At 48.5% G+C, this 17939-nt stretch overlaps 1 protein-coding gene across 2 annotated transcripts in view; it reads right to left on the reverse strand.

The window, feature by feature from the left end:
* Positions 1-17336, reverse strand: part of LOC119978982 (solute carrier family 26 member 9-like) — a 126813-nt gene extending 109477 nt beyond the window's left edge. Inside the window, exons 1-2 of one of the 2 annotated variants that reach the window (XM_038820948.1) lie at positions 17150-17336; positions 16770-16876 (exon numbers count right to left, since the gene is read on the reverse strand). The gene's annotated coding sequence lies outside the window, so the exon portion shown is untranslated. Of the gene's footprint in view, positions 1-16769; positions 16958-17149 lie in introns of those variants that run through there. The other variant, XM_038820949.1, reaches the window with a different exon arrangement.
* Between the last annotated feature and the right edge of the window lie 603 nt (positions 17337-17939).

The following is a 17939-nucleotide window of genomic DNA, read 5'->3' on the forward strand; positions in this document are numbered from 1 at the left end:
AGGGCTACAGGGGCCGGCGCGGAGCAAAAGAGGCCCCCACCACAAGAGGCCGGCCCGCCGATCGGTAGGCCCCGATCGCAGGCCACGGTGAAGGCCCCTGCTGGGGTCGGACACCACCTCCCCCCCCCCAACCAGTCCGCCCCAGACAGGATGGATGCCAAGGTCCCGTCGGGTAAGACCAGATGTCCACGGTGTTAGCGGGACTTGGGCTTTATTGGGCGGCCACTTGGCCCATCCCGGGCAGAGAATCACCGCGGGGGGAGGTGGGGGGTACCAGCGCCGTGCCGACCGCACCGGGGGCAGAAGCGCCGATTCTCTGGTGATCGGAGAATCGGCGGACCAGCGTTGGGGCGTCGCCGTGCGAATTGCGCCCGGCCCCGTGATTCTCCGACCCGCGTGGGCTGAGAGATTCCCGCCCAAGACCTCTGCTTACCCTGATTTAAGGTGGGAACCAGAGAACTGACCAAGGTTCTTGGTGGCTTCAGAAATGATGATAAAAAGATAGATGATCCATTGAGCACTCTTGCTTGAAAGCGTTTCTCAAAAAGTATATCGTTATCCGTTAAAGAGTTGGTTGTCAAAATGTTAGATTGCTCTGTAATATGAACACACAAAACTGGCAAACAGGGAACCCCTTACAGCTCCATCAAACCTGTCCCACACTCATGATGCCGTGAGCATCTTGAGAAGATGAGAAGACACTTCCAGCCTCCCCCCCCTCCCTGATTTCCATGCAGAGGGAGTAAAACCCAGAGTGATCCAATGTCAACAGGGGAAAGAAAATCAGGAAAATCTCTCTGTGGCCCCCACAAACAATCAGTCCAGGAGATTGTATTGACATTTTGACTTGAATCTTTTTTATGATAATAAATAATAGGGGAAATCTTGAACTTGGAGGTTCCCGTGACTTATCTGAGAAGTTAAGCAGTTCAGAGAAAGTTCATTCGACTGATTCCTGGGGTGAGTGGATTGTCCTTTGAGGAAAGGTTGGACAGGCTTGGCCTGTATCCATTGGAGTTTGGAAGATTGAGAGGTGATCTTGTTGAAACCTGTATTGAAGACCCTGGGGGACTTGACAGGTGGATGTTGAAAGGTTGCTTCCCCTTGTGGGAGAGACTAGAATGAGGAGACGCAGTTTAAATGGAGTCTCCCATCTAAGGCAGAGATGACATTGCTGCCAATGCCATGATCTTCCTGACAGTGGCTGGGCCCTCTGCTGAGGTTGGAGCATGTCGCCTGCGGTGAGTCAAGGGGCTATTAATGCCTCCATCGTGCCACCATGGACCTTCTATGATGTGACAGCCAGAAAGGCTCCCTTGTGGACTTTTACCTTTGGAAGCTGAACATTGCTTCATCAATGACCTCTCTTCCATCATAATGTCAGAAGTGGGGTGTTTGCGGATGACTGCAAAATGTTTAGCAACATTCGTGACTCCTCAGATAATGAAGCAGTCTATGTCCAAATGCAGCAAGGCCTGAACAATATCCAGGCTTGGGCTGACAAGTGGCAAGTTACATTTGTGCCACACAAGTGCCAGGCAATGACCATCCCCTGCAAGAGAGGATCTAACCACTGCCCATTGACATTCAATGGCATTACCATCGCTGAATCCCCCACAGTCAACATCCTGGAGTTTACCATTGATCAGAAACTGAACTGGATGAGCCACATTAATACTGCGGCTACCAGGATAGGTCAAAGACTAGGAATCCTATTGCCAGTAACTCACCTCCTGACACCCCCCCCCCCCCCCCCCCCCCCCCCAAAAAGCCTATCCACCATCTACAAGGCACAGGTCAAGGGTGTAATGCAATATACTCTCCACTTGCCTGGATGAGTGCAGCTCCAACAACACTCAAGAAGCTCGGCACCATCCAGGACAAAGAAGCCCGCTTGATTTCTCCCCCTTCCACAAACATTCAAACCCACCACCACTGATGAACAGTGGCAGCCATGTGTACCATCTACATTAACTCACCAAGGTTCCTTCGACAACACATTTCAACAGGGGTTGTTTAGCACAGGGCTAAATCGCTGGCTTTGAAAGCAGACCAAGGCAGGCCAGCAGCACGGTTCACTTCCCGTAACAGCCTCCCCGAACAGGCGGCGGAATGTGGCAACTAGGGGCTTTTCACAGTAACTTCATTTGAACCCTAATTGTGACAATAAGCGATTTTCATTTTTTCAAACCCACGCCCACTACCATCTAGAAGGACAAGGGCAGCAGATACCTGGGAACCCCACCACCTGAAGGTTCTCCTCCAAGCCACTCACCACCCTGACTTGGAAATATATCGCCGCTCCTTCATTGCCACTGGGGCAACATCCTGGAAATCCCTACCTAACAGCACAGTGGGTGTACCTACGCCTCAAGGACTGCAGCAGTTCAAGAAGGCAAAGTTCATCACCACCTTCTGAAGGGCAATGAGGGATGGGCAGGAATGCTGGCCGAACCAGCAACGCCCACATCCCGTAAATAAATTTTAAAAACGACCTCTTCTGTTTGGACAGTCAGCTGGACTTCACTGTGCACTCTCCCATTCGTCTTCACTGGTCTGCCTGCCAGGTCCTCAGTGGGACAGGATTCCTGAAGGCAGCTTCTAAATTGACCGCTCAGGAGAACTTTGTGAGCAACGTCCCACCCTAGCCATTTGTGGGTTCCCGATCTGGAATTGAGGCCAACATCAGGATCAAAGACATCCAGGAAAATCCAGCCCATCAATACAGATTTTTGTAGATGCGTAACCAGCATGATACGCAACAAAGTTCATGACATTTTATTGTTTTGCCACCCTTCCTTACACTTTTTGTACTTTTCAGTGTTAACTGAAAGAGTGAACAAATTAGGAATGGATATTATAGAATAATTCCTGCTTGTCAAAAACTCCCTATTCAGATTAATAACCATTTCCTAATTCCTCTTGGCTTGCCTCCTTAGTCCAATAGGGAAGCCATTAAAGCTGTACAAGAAAGCCGCTATGGTTCAATCTTGATTGAAATTACATCAGCAGCACTACCTGTCTGTGCAACTTACTGTTCACATTATTGGCAACATTTATAAATTTCTACATTTATAACAGATATTTTCTGATTTAACCTTGTCATTCCGATTGAAATCTGGCAACTGGGCTCCCATAAATCACTCAACGTGCCTTCGAAGTGTTTTCATTTTCCTTTTTTCCGCAGTAACTGAAATTTCTCATTTCCAAAAAGCCAGGTCGGAATTTATTTTTCAAATCAAATTTTATTTCTTAAACATGACATGAGAGAGTTTGAATTTGCTCTCAACGACGAATGAATGGTACCGATTTTGTTACATGCCCATAGTATTTTGATAGACTTTTGCATTGGAAGTTCCTCGTTGCAACCTAGCCAGTAAGCATAGCACCCTCTAGAGGGCGCCTGGAATGTGTGTAAACAGGGGAAGTAACTGTGTGTCCCTTTAACCAAACAGATTGAAGAATCGGTATTTAGCAGTGAAAAGCCTGAACCTGGAAATGTCAATTGGAATATTGTCATAATCGCCACGTGGACCGAGGAGAAACAATCATTGATTTTCCCCCTGGGTCTCGTGGACTATGGGCTCCCCAGGTAGGGGGTGGAGGCCAACCACCTGGGGATCATTATGAGCAAGGTTCAACTCAGCACCTGGTGTAAGATGACCTCCCAGCTAGGATTGCACTGTGAGTGCATCCCGCAGACTATTGTAAATATGTAAATAAATCCTCCTCCGTTTACAATATCATTCCTCCGAGTTCTTATAATGACGACGAGGATTCACGGCAGTTCCAGACGCGCCCTTCGATTCGCCTAGCCCCGGGAAGTTCATATATTGGGAGCGTTACGTTGTGTTGTTTAAAATACGGTTGTTTGGAAAATTGGATGCCTTCTTCGCAGATCTGGAGGTTTGGAATCAATATACAGAGTGCACCAGATACTTCTTCCAGGTGAACAGAATATTGGGGCAAGGCTAATGAAACATTCTCCTCCTGACCGCCTGCGGGGCCAGACATTTGGGATCATCCAAGATTTGACCACCCGGCTACATCAGATTTGTTTGATGAATTATGAGCAATGGTTTCGGACCACAGCGCTCCCCAAGCCGCCTGTGAATATGCAACGGTATCGGTTTAACATAGAACATAGAACGATACAGCGCAGTACAGGCCCTTCGGCCCTCGATGTTGCACCGACATGGAAAAAATCTAAAGGCCATCTAACCTACACTATGCCCTTATCATCCATATGCTTATCCAATAAACTTTTAAATGCCCCCAATGTTGGCGAGTTCACTACTGTTGCAGGTAGGGCATTCCACGGCCTCACCACTCTTTGCGTAAAAAACCCACCTCTGACCTCTGTCCTATATCTATTACCCCTCAATTTAAGGCTATGTCCCCTCGTGCTAGCCACCTCCATCCGCGGGAGAAGGCTCTCGCTGTCCACCCTATCTAACCCTCTGATAATTTTGTATGCCTCTATTAAGTCACCTCTTAACCTTCTTCTCTCTAACGAAAACAACCTCAAGTCCATCAGCCTTTCCTCATAAGATTTTCCCTCCATACCAGGCAACATCCTGGTAAATCTCCTCTGCACCCGTTCCAAAGCTTCCACGTCCTTCCTATAATGAGGCGACCAGAACTGTACGCAATACTCCAAATGCGGCCGTACTAGAGTTTTGTACAACTGCAACATGACCTCATGGCTCCGGAACTCAATCCCTCTACCAATAAAGGCCAACACACCATTGGCCTTCTTCACAACCCTATCAACCTGGGTGGCAACTTTCAGGGATCTATGTACATGGACACCGAGATCCCTCTGCTCATCCACACTACCAAGAATTTTACCATTAGCCAAATATTCCGCATTTCTGTTATTCTTTCCAAAGTGAATCACCTCACACTTCTCCACATTAAACTCCATTTGCCACCTCTCAGCCCAGCTCTGCAGCTTATCTATGTCCCTCTGTAACCTGCAACATCCTTCCGCACTGTCTACAACTCCACCGACTTTAGTGTCATCAGCAAATTTACTCACCCATCCTTCCGCGCCCTCCTCTAGGTCATTTATAAAAATGACAAACAGCAACGGCCCCAGAACAGATCCTTGCGGTACGCCACTCGTAACTGAACTCCATTCTGAACATTTCCCATCAACTACCACTCTCTGTCTTCTTTCAACTAGCCAATTTCTGATCCACATCTCTAAATCACCCTCAATCCCCAGCCTCCGTATTTTCTGCAATAGCCGACCGTGGGGAACCTTATCAAACGCTTTACTGAAATCCATATACACCACATCAACTGCTCTACCCTCGTCTACCTGTTCAGTCACCTTCTCAAAGAACTCGATAAGGTTTGTGAGGCATGACCTACCCTTCACAAAACCATGCTGACTGTCCCTAATCATATTATTCCTATCTAGGTGATTATAAATCGTATCTTTTATAATCCTCCCAAGACTTTACCCACCACAGACGTTAGGCTCACCGGCCTATAGTTACCGGGGTTATCTCTACTCCCCTTCTTGAACAAAGGGACCACATTTGCTATCCTCCAGTCCTCTGGCACTATTCCTGTAGCCAACGATGACCTAAAAATCAAAGCCAAAGGCTCAGCAATCTCTTCCCTGGCTTCCCAGAGAATCCTAGGATAAATCCCATCCGGCCCCGGGGACTTATCTATTTTCACCTTGTCCAGAATTGCCAACACTTCTTCCCTACGCACCTCAATGCCATCTATTCTAATAGCCTGGGTCTCAGCATTCTCCTCTACAATATTATCTTTTTCTTGAGTGAATACTGACGAAAAGTATTCATTTAGTATCTCGCTTATCTCCTCAGCCTCCACACACAACTTCCCACCACTGTCCTTGACTGGCCCTACTCTTACCCTAGTCATTCTTTTATTCCTGACATACCTATAGAAAGCTTTTGGGTTTTCCTTGATCCTACCTGCCAAAGACTTCTCATGTCCCCTCCTTGCTCGTCTCAGCTCTCTCTTTAGATCCTTCCTCGCTTCCTTGTAACTATCAAGCGCCCCAACTGAAACTTCACGCCTCATCTTCACATAGGCCTCCTTCTTCCTCTTAACAAGAGATTCCACTTCTTTGGTAAACCACGGTTCCCTCGCTCGACCCCTTCCTCCCTGCCTGACTGGTACGTACTTATCAAGAACATGCAATAGCTGTTCCTTGAACAAGCTCCACATATCCAGTATGCCCAACCCTTGCAGCCTACTTCTCCAACCAACACATCCTAAGTCATGTCTAATGGCATCATAATTGCCCTTCCCCCAGCTATAACTCTTGCCCTGCGGGGTATACTTATCCCTTTCCATCACTAACGTAAAGGTCACCGAATTGTGGTCACTGTTTCCAAAGTGCTCACCTACCTCCAGATCTAACACCTGGCCTGGTTCATTACCCAAAACCAAATCCAATGTGGCCTCGCCTCTTGTTGGCCTGTCAACATATTGTGTCAGGAAACCCTCCTGCACACATTGTACAAAGAACGACCCATCTAATGTACTCGAACTATATCTTTTCCAGTCAATATTTGGAAAGTTAAAGTCTCCCATAACAACTACCCTGTTACTTTCGCTCTTTTCCAGAATCATCTTCGCCATCCTTTCCTCTACATCCCTAGAACTATTAGGTGGCCTATAGAAAACTCCCAACAGGGTGACCTCTCCTTTCCTGTTTCTAACCTCAGCCCATACTACCTCGGAAGAAGAGTCCCCATCTAGCATCCTTTCCGCCACCGTAATACTGTCCTTGACTAGCAGCGCCACACCTCCCCCTCTTTTGCCCCCTTCTCTGAGCTTACTAAAACACCTAAACCCCGGAACCTGCAACAACCATTCCTGCCCCTGCTCTATCCATGTCTCTGAAATGGCCACAACATCGAAGTCCCAGGTACCAACCCATGCTGCCAGTTCCCCTACCTTATTTCGTATACTCCTGGCATTGAAGTAGACACACTTCAAACCACCTACCTGAACACTGGCACCCTCCTGCGAAGTCAAATCTGTGCTCCTGACCGCTATACTCTCAATCTCCCGTACCCCAAAACTACAATCCAGGTTCCCATGCCCCTGCTGAATTAGTTTAAACCCCCCCAAAGAGCACTAACAAATCTCCCCCCCAGGATATTGGTGCCCCTCAGGTTCAGGTGTAGACCATCCTGTCTATAGAGGTCCCACCTTCCCCAGAAAGAGCCCCAGTTATCCAGAAATCTGAATCCCTCCCGCCTGCACCATCCCTGTAGCCACGTGTTTAATTGCTCTCTCTCCCTATTCCTCATCTCACTATCACGTGGCACGGGCAACAACCCAGAGATAACAACTCTGTTTGTTCTCGCTCTGAGCTTCCATCCTAGCTCCCTAAAGGCCTGCCTGACATCCTTGTCCCCTTTCCTACCTATGTCGTTAGTGCCAATGTGGACTACGACTTGGGGCTGCTCCCCCTCCCCCTTAAGGACCCGGAAAACACGATCCGAGACATCACGTACCCTTGCACCTGGGAGGCAACATACCAAACGTGAGTCTCTCTCGCTCCCACAAAATCTCCTATCTGTGCCCCTGACTATTGAGTCCCCAATTACTAATGTTCTACTCCTTTCCCCCCTTCCCTTCTGAGCAACAGGGACAGACTCCGTGCCAGAGGCCCGTACCCCATGGCTTACCCCTGGTAAGTCGTCCCCCCCACAAGTATCCAAAACGGTATACTTGTTACTCAGGGGAACGACCGCAGGGGGTCCCTGCACTGACTGCTTCTTCCCAGTCCCTCTTACAGTTACCCATCTATCTCCAGTCTTTGGTGTAACTATTTCCCTGAAGCTCCTATCTATGACCCCCTCTGCCTCCCGAATGATCCGAAGTTCATCCAGCTCAAGCTCCAGGTCCCTAACACGGTTTTTGAGGAGCTGGAGTTGGGTGCACTTCCCACAGATAAAATCAGCAGGGACACTGACGGCGTCCCTCACCTCAAACATTCTGCAGGAGGAGCATTGTACTGCCTTCCCTGACATCACCTCTAGATTTAAAAAAAAAAAACAAGAAAAAGAAAGGAAGAGCTTACCTGATATTACCTCAAACCCTGCTCCCGCTGAAAGGTAAGCAAATTTAAAGGCACTCACTCACCTTCACGACAGGCCCCTGCTCCCGCTTCCCAACCACCGTGGGGTGGGGGGGTTGGTTAGAGGAGGAGGTAGGGTGGGAAACACTCACGAAGTGTTTCGGGTTTAACTGTCACTTGCCAACAGCCTCTCCACAAACCACATTCAACTTAGGCTGACCGCACTGCACGTATGCAAATTTCCCCAGAACAGCTGATCAGTAGCTCTGCTCTGCTGCCCTCTGCTGGATCTCCATGGTGGTACTCTCCACAGGGCAATCAGTTGCGGGCTTTTATCTCGCCTGCAGCGCTTGGATGAACACTGTGAGTTCAGACTGTCTCTCTCAGAGATGTGGCGGGACCGGCTCGTGTGTGGCATCAATAACACAGCCACAGAGAGGAAGCTGTTAGCGGAAGGTATGTTGGATTTAAAGCGGACCGTTGAGCTTTCCCTCTCACACGACCATGCGAAGAAGGGTGTATAGGAACTGCAAGGGGCCGTTGATTATGTTGTGCATCGTTTGGGTTGCCATCCCTTTCAGACTCCATGGGCAGGATTCTCCGTTCCCCGACGCTGATTTCATAATCGGCGATCGGGCGGCGAATCCCTGTTTCCGACCGAATCGGGGGCGGCACCAGTTTGTGGATGCTCCTCTCCCTCCAAATCGGCGTCATCAGGGAGTACACCATTGGGACGGCCACAGGATGTTACCTGAGGGCCCTCCCCTGATGCTCCGCCCCTGATGGGCCGAGTTCCCAACGGCGCGGGACACGTGTGCTCTCAGGTTTGGTGAAGCTAACGTGGCGGCTGTGGACGGTGTCTAGACCCGCCACAGTTGGGGAGGCGGAGCCATGCCGCTGGTGGGGACGGGCTTTAGCTAGGGCTGTGGGGACTGGTGGGGTGTGGTCCAGGGGAGGTGAGGGCGTGTCCAGGGGAGCACTATCTGGCAGGTCAGGTCTGCGTGTGGCTGCCGCCATATTGTACACCTGCCGGTCATCGCCGTGCGTATGTGCGGCCACGGACCCGGCAATTCTCTGCCCGTTTATTTCATAAAGGCCGTGTGTTTTACATGGTGCGGCTAGCCACTCACCAGTCTGAAGGTCGGTGCCGGGGCCTTGCCGATTTTTTTCATCGTAGCACTCGACACTTCCTCCGGACATAGCCTCAAAATCGGAGAATCCAGCCCCCTATTGGTCACGGGACGGTGTGGGCCCGGCCAGAATTCCTGACAGAACCGCCCTCGAGGCAGAGTTTGGTTGTCGGGCATTGCCGCAAGCCGGTGGGATACTTCGCCCGAGGATGACGGTGAGAGCCGACCGGCGTGCCGCCATTGTGGTCGAGCGTCAGTCTCACCCGGCGTGGCGCAGGGCACGCCATCCGTGACAACCGCCGAGGTCACCCTGGACCAGGGCCTTGCACGTGGGCACCCCGGAAGGCGACGACTGTTGGATGCGATTGAACTGTGTTTCAGCTCCAAGGGTGTGCAGATTGGAATTACTTTGCAGGTTGATGGACATCCAGTGCCGATGGAGGTAGACACTGGAGCTGCAGTCTCCATTGTAGACCTCGGCACGTTTCAACAACTTCCTATAGGGGTCATGCCGCTGATGTTGATACGAAGGCAACGTTAACCACCTATACAGGGGATCCTTTGAAAATAGTGGGGACCGCCACGATGCCTGTGACATATGGACAGCAGCCTGTCCGCCTTCAGTTGGTTTAGCTCAGGGGCTGGTTTAGCTCAGGGGCTGGTTTAACTCACTGAGCTAAATCGCTGGCTTTTAAAGCAGACCAAGCAGGCCAGCAGCACGGTTCAATTCCCGTACCAGCCTCCCCGGACAGGCGCCGGAATGTGGCGACTAGGGGCTTTTCACAGTAACTTCATTGAAGCCTACTCGTGACAATAAGCGATTTTCATTTCATTTTTCAGTTGGTGGTAGTACATGGTCTGGGTCCCAACTTACTAGGAATAGGCTGACTGAGAGTCTTTAGATTTGATTGGCAACAAACCTTCTGTTTGGGCTCAGGAAATCTTTACAATATGTTGAATAAATGTCCGGAGGTATTCCGGGGGGGGTTCTGGGCAGGATAAAGGGAACCAGAGCCCACATCTGTGTGGATCCTGCTTCTCAGCCCCGGTACCTCAGGGAGAAGCCTGTCCCCCATCCACTGCTTCCAAAAGTGGACTCCGAACTGCGACGTCAACACAGCCCTGTGATAATATAACCTTCACCGTTTGCAGAATGGGCCTGTGGTGCCGGTGGTGAAGTCTGATAAAACCATCCGGCTGTATAGGGACTTTAAGCTTACAATCAACAGGACTTCACGGCTAGACCACTTCCCGATGCCTTGGGTCGAGGATTGATGCCCTCGGTTGGCCGGGGGCTGGACATGAGCCACGCCTGCCTGCAGGTGGAGTTTGATCCAGAATCTAGGAAATTTGCCACTATTAACATGCACCAGGGATTGTCTGAATACACCCGCCTTTGGGATTTCATTAGCCCCGCAAGGCCCCGCGTGTGATGGAAAACATTTTGCTGGGCCTGCTATTGAAAGTTGCCGTCTATTTGGACGATGTTCTTATCACTGGTTCCACGGAGCCGCAACACCTGACGAACCTCCAGGAGGGTCTCCGCTGCTTTGCCAATGTGGGTGGCAGACTGAAGCGCAGTAGAGTATTTTCCGTGCCAAAGCGGTGACCGACCTCGGTTACCGGGTGGACAGTGATGGGCTGCACCCAGTCAAGGATAAAGTTTGCGCTATTAAGGGGGCTCCCACCCCGTGGAACGACACTGAACACCGGTCATTTCTGGCCCTAATTAATTGTTATGGCAAATAACAATTTGCCAAATTGGCCTCTCTAACGGCTCCGCTACATCTGTTGTTGCGAAAGGACCAGGAGTGGTGTTAGGGCGCTGCTGAGGACGAGACATTTATAGCCGTGAAGAGGGGTCGAATTTCAAAGCAACTCCTGTCACACTACAGGGGCAGCACGGTAGCATTGTGGTTAGCACAAATGCTTCACAGCTCCAGGGCCCCAGGTTCGATTCCCGGCTTGGGTCACTGTCTGTGTGGAGTCTGCACATTCTCCCCGTGTGTGCGTGGGTTTCCTCCGGGTGCTCCGGTTTCCTCCCACAGTCCAAAGATGTGCAGGTTAGGTGGATTGGCCATTCTAAATTGCCCTTAGTGTCCAAAATTGCCCTTAGTGTTGGGTGGGGTAACTGGGTTATTGGGTTATGGGAATAGGGTGGGGGTGTGGGCTTGGGTAGGGTGCTCTTTCCAAGAGCCGGTGCAGACTCGATGGGCCGAATGGTCTCCTTCTGCACTGTAAATTCTATGACTTCTATAACTACGAGTGACGCTTCTCCTTACAACATCGGAGCGGTGCTGGCCTATGAGTCGGACAATGGCACGGAACACCCTGTTGTGTTTGCCTCGATGACCTGAGCATCGTTTTGCACAGATTGAGGAGGACGGTTTGCTTGTGACCTTCGGAATGAAGAAATTCCATCTGTACGTATATGGATGACATTTTGTAATGGGCCACAAGCCGTTGCTCGGCCTCTTCCGGGAGGACAAGAGAAACCCGTCAATTGCTTCGGCCATTGGATGCTCATGTTTGCTGCTTACGACTGCACTTTTCAACACCGCCCGTTGAAGATGACCCATGAAGATGCCCTCAGCCATCTACCTTTGCCCATGAGTGCCCCGTCCCCACCTGTTGCGGATGTGGTGACTGCGAGGCTGACTGGACACCTTACCGGTGATGGTGGCTTGGGTGCTTACATGGGCACAGCGGGAACCGGCATTGGCAAAGCTTTGCCTTAGGCTACTCGACGGTGTTAAACAGGAAGCCCTTCCACTGACTCTTCAACCCTTCACTCAAGGTTCTCCAAGCAAGGGCGACGCAGTGGCGCGCTGCTTAGCACTGCTGCCTCACGGTGCCGAGGTCCCAGTTTCCATCCCGGCCTCGGGTCACTGTCCGTGTGGAGTTGGCACATTCTCCCCGTGTCTGCGTGAGTCTCACCCCCACAACCCAAAAAGGATGTGCAGGGTAGGTGGATTGGCCACGCTAAATTGCTCCTTAATTAGAAATAAAATGAATTGGGTACTCCAAATTTAAAAAAAAAGGTTCTCAAGCTTAATCTGGAGAATGGCGCAATATTGTGGGGTGCTCGAGTGGTAATGGACTTGCATGCTGGCCATCCGTGGACATTGAAGATCAAAGTGTCGGCCCCGAGCTGTGACTGGTGGCCGGGTATCGATGGGGACATCGCGGGAGTTGTAAAAAACTGCCCGGCATGTCGGGAATTCCAGAAACTTCCATCAGCGGCTCCTCTCCACCCTTGAGAATGGCCCGGTCAGCCATTGATTCACCTCCACATAGATTTTGTGGGACCGTTCATGGGGTCCATGTTCCTAGTTATCGTGGATGCCCACGCCAAGTGGTTGGGGTGTGCAAGATGACATCCACGACATCCAGGGCCACAATCGAGAAGCTCATTTACGCACGGAATTTCTGCATCCATGGGATCTCAAAGGTACTGGTGATGGACAATATCTCTCCTTTCACCAGTGAGGAGTTTGCCGTGTTTATGCAGCGGTATGACATTCGGCACATTCGGAATGCACAATATAACCCTACCTCAAACGGGCTGGCAGACAGGCAGTCCAGACTTTGAACCGGGGATTGAAGAAGCAGTCGATGGGGCCGATGGACATGTGGTTGGCGGGCTTCCTATTCAATTACCGTATGACGCCACACGTGACCACTGGGATCGCAATGGCAGAGTGCTGAAGGGCCAATGGCTCTGGACTCGATGGAGTCTGGCTTTTCCCTACCCCAGTGCCAAGGTTGAGCGATATCAGGAGTCACAGAAGAGCACCATGGTCTAAGGGTGTCGGAGTGAGCGTTTCGCCCCAGGGACGCCATTTACGCACGGAATTTTGGTGATGGTGCGTTGCGGTTTCCGGGAGAGGTACTGGACCAGACTAGCCTGGTCTCATCTAGGATTGAAGTCCAAGGCAAGACCCGTAAAAACACCATTCAAACAGGCAGGTGCCCGCCTGTCGAGATGCCTCACTGGTGGTAGTACTGTTGTCGCCATAGCAGGAGCCACCCCCCTGTTGAGGGCCCGGCGTCCAGGTTGCGACGCTCGACCCAAGAAGAGTGCTATGACTCGGTTTCCGACATGGACGTGGAAGCATCTGCACCGGCAGACGACAGCATGTCCGACGCCGAGATTCCGATGAGTCCTCTTCGGCGGTCTGCCAGAAGATGGCGTCCAGCAACTCGTTACACTCCACCCAACCCACAGCCACCGCTGGGGGATGCACAACCGTGGGTAAAGTGGAGCAGGCGGCCTCCTCCTCTGTTGGTTGATGGGAGACTCTCGCACTTTGGGGGGGGAGGGATGTCATAACCCCCACAAGCACCACGGGGAAACAGTCATTGATCTTCCCGTGGAAATCCCGTACGAGCTCCCCCGACAGGGGGTGGAGACCAACCATGCGGGGCTCATTATGAGCAAGGTATAAAACCCGGCCCTGATAAAGGCTGAGAGCAATAAATCCTCCCAACTAGGATTGCATTGGGAGCGAGGTGCTGCATTGCACAGACCACTGTAAATAAATACTTTTTCATTTACCACAGCCTTCCTCTGAGTTATTATAAATATTGAATCCAATAATCAGGTGCATAAATCAAAAAAAAAGGCGAGGGGGAAGAAAGATTGCATTAAGAGAGAAAGAGAGAAAAACAACAGAAATTCACATATTATTTACTGTTTCATATTCTTTAAATCTCCAACAATAATTAAATTGTAAAAGATTAATAATACAAATATGTTAAAGTTAATTTTCACAACCAGAGAAGTTGTTCAGCAGTAATTAAACCTCACCGTTAACAGGTTACTTACACTGGAATGGATACTCCCAAACCTTTTATCCGGCTCAATAAGTTTTTCAAACAAAGTTTATTCATGGAAAATAATATAATGGGAAAGCGTGGGGAAACATGGAAACTGGCTGAGGGTGAGAGAGTGCCGGCATTCTCCGGCACCTACCAAAGTGTCAGCGAAAGGTAACGACAAGGTGAATTGGGCGGCATGGTAGCACAGTGGTTAGCACTGTTGCTTCACAGCGCCTGGGTCCCAGGTTCAATTCCCGGCTTGGGTCACTGTCTGTGCAGATTCTGCACGTTCTCCCCCTGTCTGCGTGGGTTTCCTCCGGGTGCTCCGGTTTCCTCCCACAGTCCAAAGATGTGCAGGTTAGGTGGATTGGCCATGCTAAATTGCCCTTAGTGTCCAAAAAGGTTAGCTGGGGTTACTGGGTTACGGGAATAGGGTGGAGGTGTGGGCTTAAGTTGGGTACATAAAGTTGGTGCAGACTCGGTGGGCCCAATGGTCTCCTTCTGCACTGTAAATTCTATGATTCTTTGATTCTATGACAGCAGAGCAAGGGGAAAGGAACACCAAGTTCAAGAATGTACGTCGAAGGAAAAAAGATTAGATAATTGGAGTAATAAAAGGGATGTTGATTAGTGGAAAGGTAAAGTGACTTGGAATTCAATAACAGTGGGGTAACACAAGGCATTGGGGATGGAATTGCATCAGAGTTACAGAGTTTTAATGGGGAGTCAGTCTGTTACACAAGGGTAGCAAGCTGAAGGTCTCGCCCAATAGTTCTCAACTAGGACAGGGAAACATTGGATATTCTCCCCTGCTACTTGCTATTCAGTGATCCTTGTGGGTGAGGGTCAGGCTATTGGAGATGGTCGGGCTACATTGTTACACTCTCGTGGGACGAATAATCAACAAATGCTGACTCACTATTTACCCTCCTATGTGAACAATGGCTACTCCCGTGAGCTCTCAAAGGATTAACAATATAACTACGTCAACACATGTTATCACCTTTGGGGGAGGGAGGCTAAAGGAAGAAAATTGTGGGCGTTGGGGAGAATATTCATCATAACAAGATTGAGTTGGGGTGGAGGTGGGGGAGGGAGTAGCTAAGGTTTAGACGCATTGTTTCTACGATTTGGCAATTAAGGAACTTCCAAGATTTTGGATTTATTCTCAAATAACCTTGAATCAATGAAGAACATAGAATATGTGTTCCAGGTATTTCTGCAATGGGGCTTTAAAGAAATCTCGCTTCGAGGGTGACTAGGGCGCTTCATGTGGGGGCAGGGGGTGTTGGCAGGGGCACACTGTTCCTTTGAAAGTCTCTTATTTCATGCTGTCTATAAAAATCCTTTGAGCAATTCATTTGGACAGTATTAAGTGTTTTCCTATTGGATATGGTCCCACAGGACTAAAGCTACCTGTAACCCTGTACATGGGTTGACAGTCTTCATCGGAGAGGCCATAAGACACTGAAAAGGGAAAAATAAAATCTGACTTTTGCAGTAGGGGGCACTCTTTTCAAATTAGGGTTAAGGCACATTGTTGGAACAGACCAGAGAGAGGATTGTAGTGCACTTGGCCGGGTTAACTTTACGTGGGAGTGTTTAATGCTGATATTGGGTAACAGAAGTAGGATAAATGCTCCATTTTTCGCATCAGTGAAAATAAAATCCGCCAGAAATCATTTAAGAAGGGAAGAAATTTAAAAGCCCGAAGGGTATCTTTCTTTCCGCTGGAATGGTTTACTGGAGCCCTGTCTCCACAAACAGGTCTTTCGCTACCTTTCCTGATGTATAAGTAAAGACCGGATACAAGATCATTAATCACACTGGAATATACATTTGCATATTTTGTGTGAACAATCAATTTAATAAAGCTGGGTCCTAATAATAATAATAATCATAATAATAATTGCTTATTGTCACAAATAGGCTTCAATTAAGTTACTGTGAAAAGCCGCTGGCAGTTCTGATTCCTTCCTGTTCAAACCCAGTCATAAGGCTTTTCAAAGGAGGTTCCCGTTTGGATCCTTTATGAACATACAAAAAAAATTCTCTGCCACTCAAGATCGTCTGGCTATTTGCGATGTAACAAGAACAAATATCGGATGGGTGATCTTGTCCTGGCAACGTTTCAGTGTTCTCCTTGCATTGGGTGCTTGAGAGCGACTGTTGTCTACACAGTTATTGATTGTAGCCTTTACCTACTCGACTGAAAATACCTTATCATCTTAACCTCCGCATCAAATGGCACAGCCAAGATCATGAGCAATATCATACGTGGTGGAAATCACAGGCACAAACTTGTGTTTTAATGTTCTATGGAACCTCAGATAGCTAACGGATGCCACCTGTACAAAGTAGGGCATTTCAACTTGTCAAAAAGGAAAATGCCACTTCAGCATTCAAAATGCAATATCTGTAAATATTTTAATGTCAACATGACTAAAATGCACAATAAAGAGAATTCGCGGCTATCTAATTCTTATTGAATAATGATATGACACAAAAATACAACATCTGTGCTTCAAAAGCTAATCAAGCTATACCACCAAAGCCTAAAGTTGATGCAAAATATCGCCCGAAACTGAATCCTAGTCAACTTTGGCAGTTAACTTAAAAATTGCTTAAACTTTGAGGAAATCGAAGCTTTCAACGTAAAAATATAACAAGCAGTAACAATATTTAGCAAATTAATAATAAATTCCATTATTTTTAAAAAATGCCCGCAATTTGCTTACCTTAGAACACTGTCAGGTACTGCTGGATTGTATCTGTTCCCTCAGGTGTTACAAACTTGTGTGTATTACCTCTCAGTATAATGTTCTTAACAGACTGGTGGTTACTGCTTAAATAGAGAAATGAGTCATCAGGTACAGTGAGAGTGTGTTGCTTATACTGTCATTTGAAAATGATTTGCTGATTTTATTTAAATGACAGTGCGTACTGGACTCCAGCATTAAAGAAAAAAACTATTTCCTGACCGGCAGGTAGAAGGGGGAAAAAAGGCATTTATATTCTTAGTGACCTTCTTTGGAGACTTCATTAAAACTTTTGATAGTCGCACCTAAGAAGCATTTCAGGGAGCTCCAAACTATTTTAAGACTGTGAAGAATGTTACCTATTTTGTCTTCATTATCTACGCCAGACAATTTAACTTTCCTGCTGGTTTGTTGAAGAAAGTGGTTCAATATGCAGAAATGTCGCAATTCGAAACTCCTATGCAGATATGTGAATGCTATATTTTTAAGAGGGATAAGTGCACATTCTTCGGAATGTTACCACTGTTTATGACTAATTCATTCTCAGGATAAGTGTGTCATTGGCAAAGCCACAAATCTCTGAGTTGCTCTGAGTTTCGTGATTGGCTAGGCTCCCTCAGAGGGTAATTAAGTGTCAACCAAATTGTTTGCGACTGGAGTCACATAGAGGCAAGACTGGGTAAGGATTGGCAGTTTGCATTCTCTGACGGGACCGATCAACCCTCATCAAAATTGCGTACAGCAGGTTAGATAAACATGATTTTCTTTTAAGAAATCCATGCTGGCTCTTCCTAATCATTTTTTCAAGTGACTCTTTATTCCATCCCAAAGTATTGTTTCTCGAAGCTTTCCCACCCAGTTACATTGGCTGGCCTGATCCTTACAATCCTTTTTGAACACATCATCATCACACACACACACACACACACACACACACATACACACACACTATTGGTGGACAGCTCCCCAGGCGAATTATCCGCTTGTTGAACATACACCAAGAAGACTCTTTCTGTGACCGAACTAGTCCTGGCAGGGGATTTGAACCCAGAGCTTCTTAGCCTAGTGGTAGGGACACAGCCACAATGCTACGAGACTGCCCTAATTGCACGGTGACCAATCCTGATACCAGCTTTCCTTAAAATCTGA

The sequence above is a fragment of the Scyliorhinus canicula genome, chromosome 15 (assembly GCF_902713615.1).
Source record: "Scyliorhinus canicula chromosome 15, sScyCan1.1, whole genome shotgun sequence".
Lineage (NCBI taxonomy): Eukaryota > Metazoa > Chordata > Chondrichthyes > Carcharhiniformes > Scyliorhinidae > Scyliorhinus > Scyliorhinus canicula.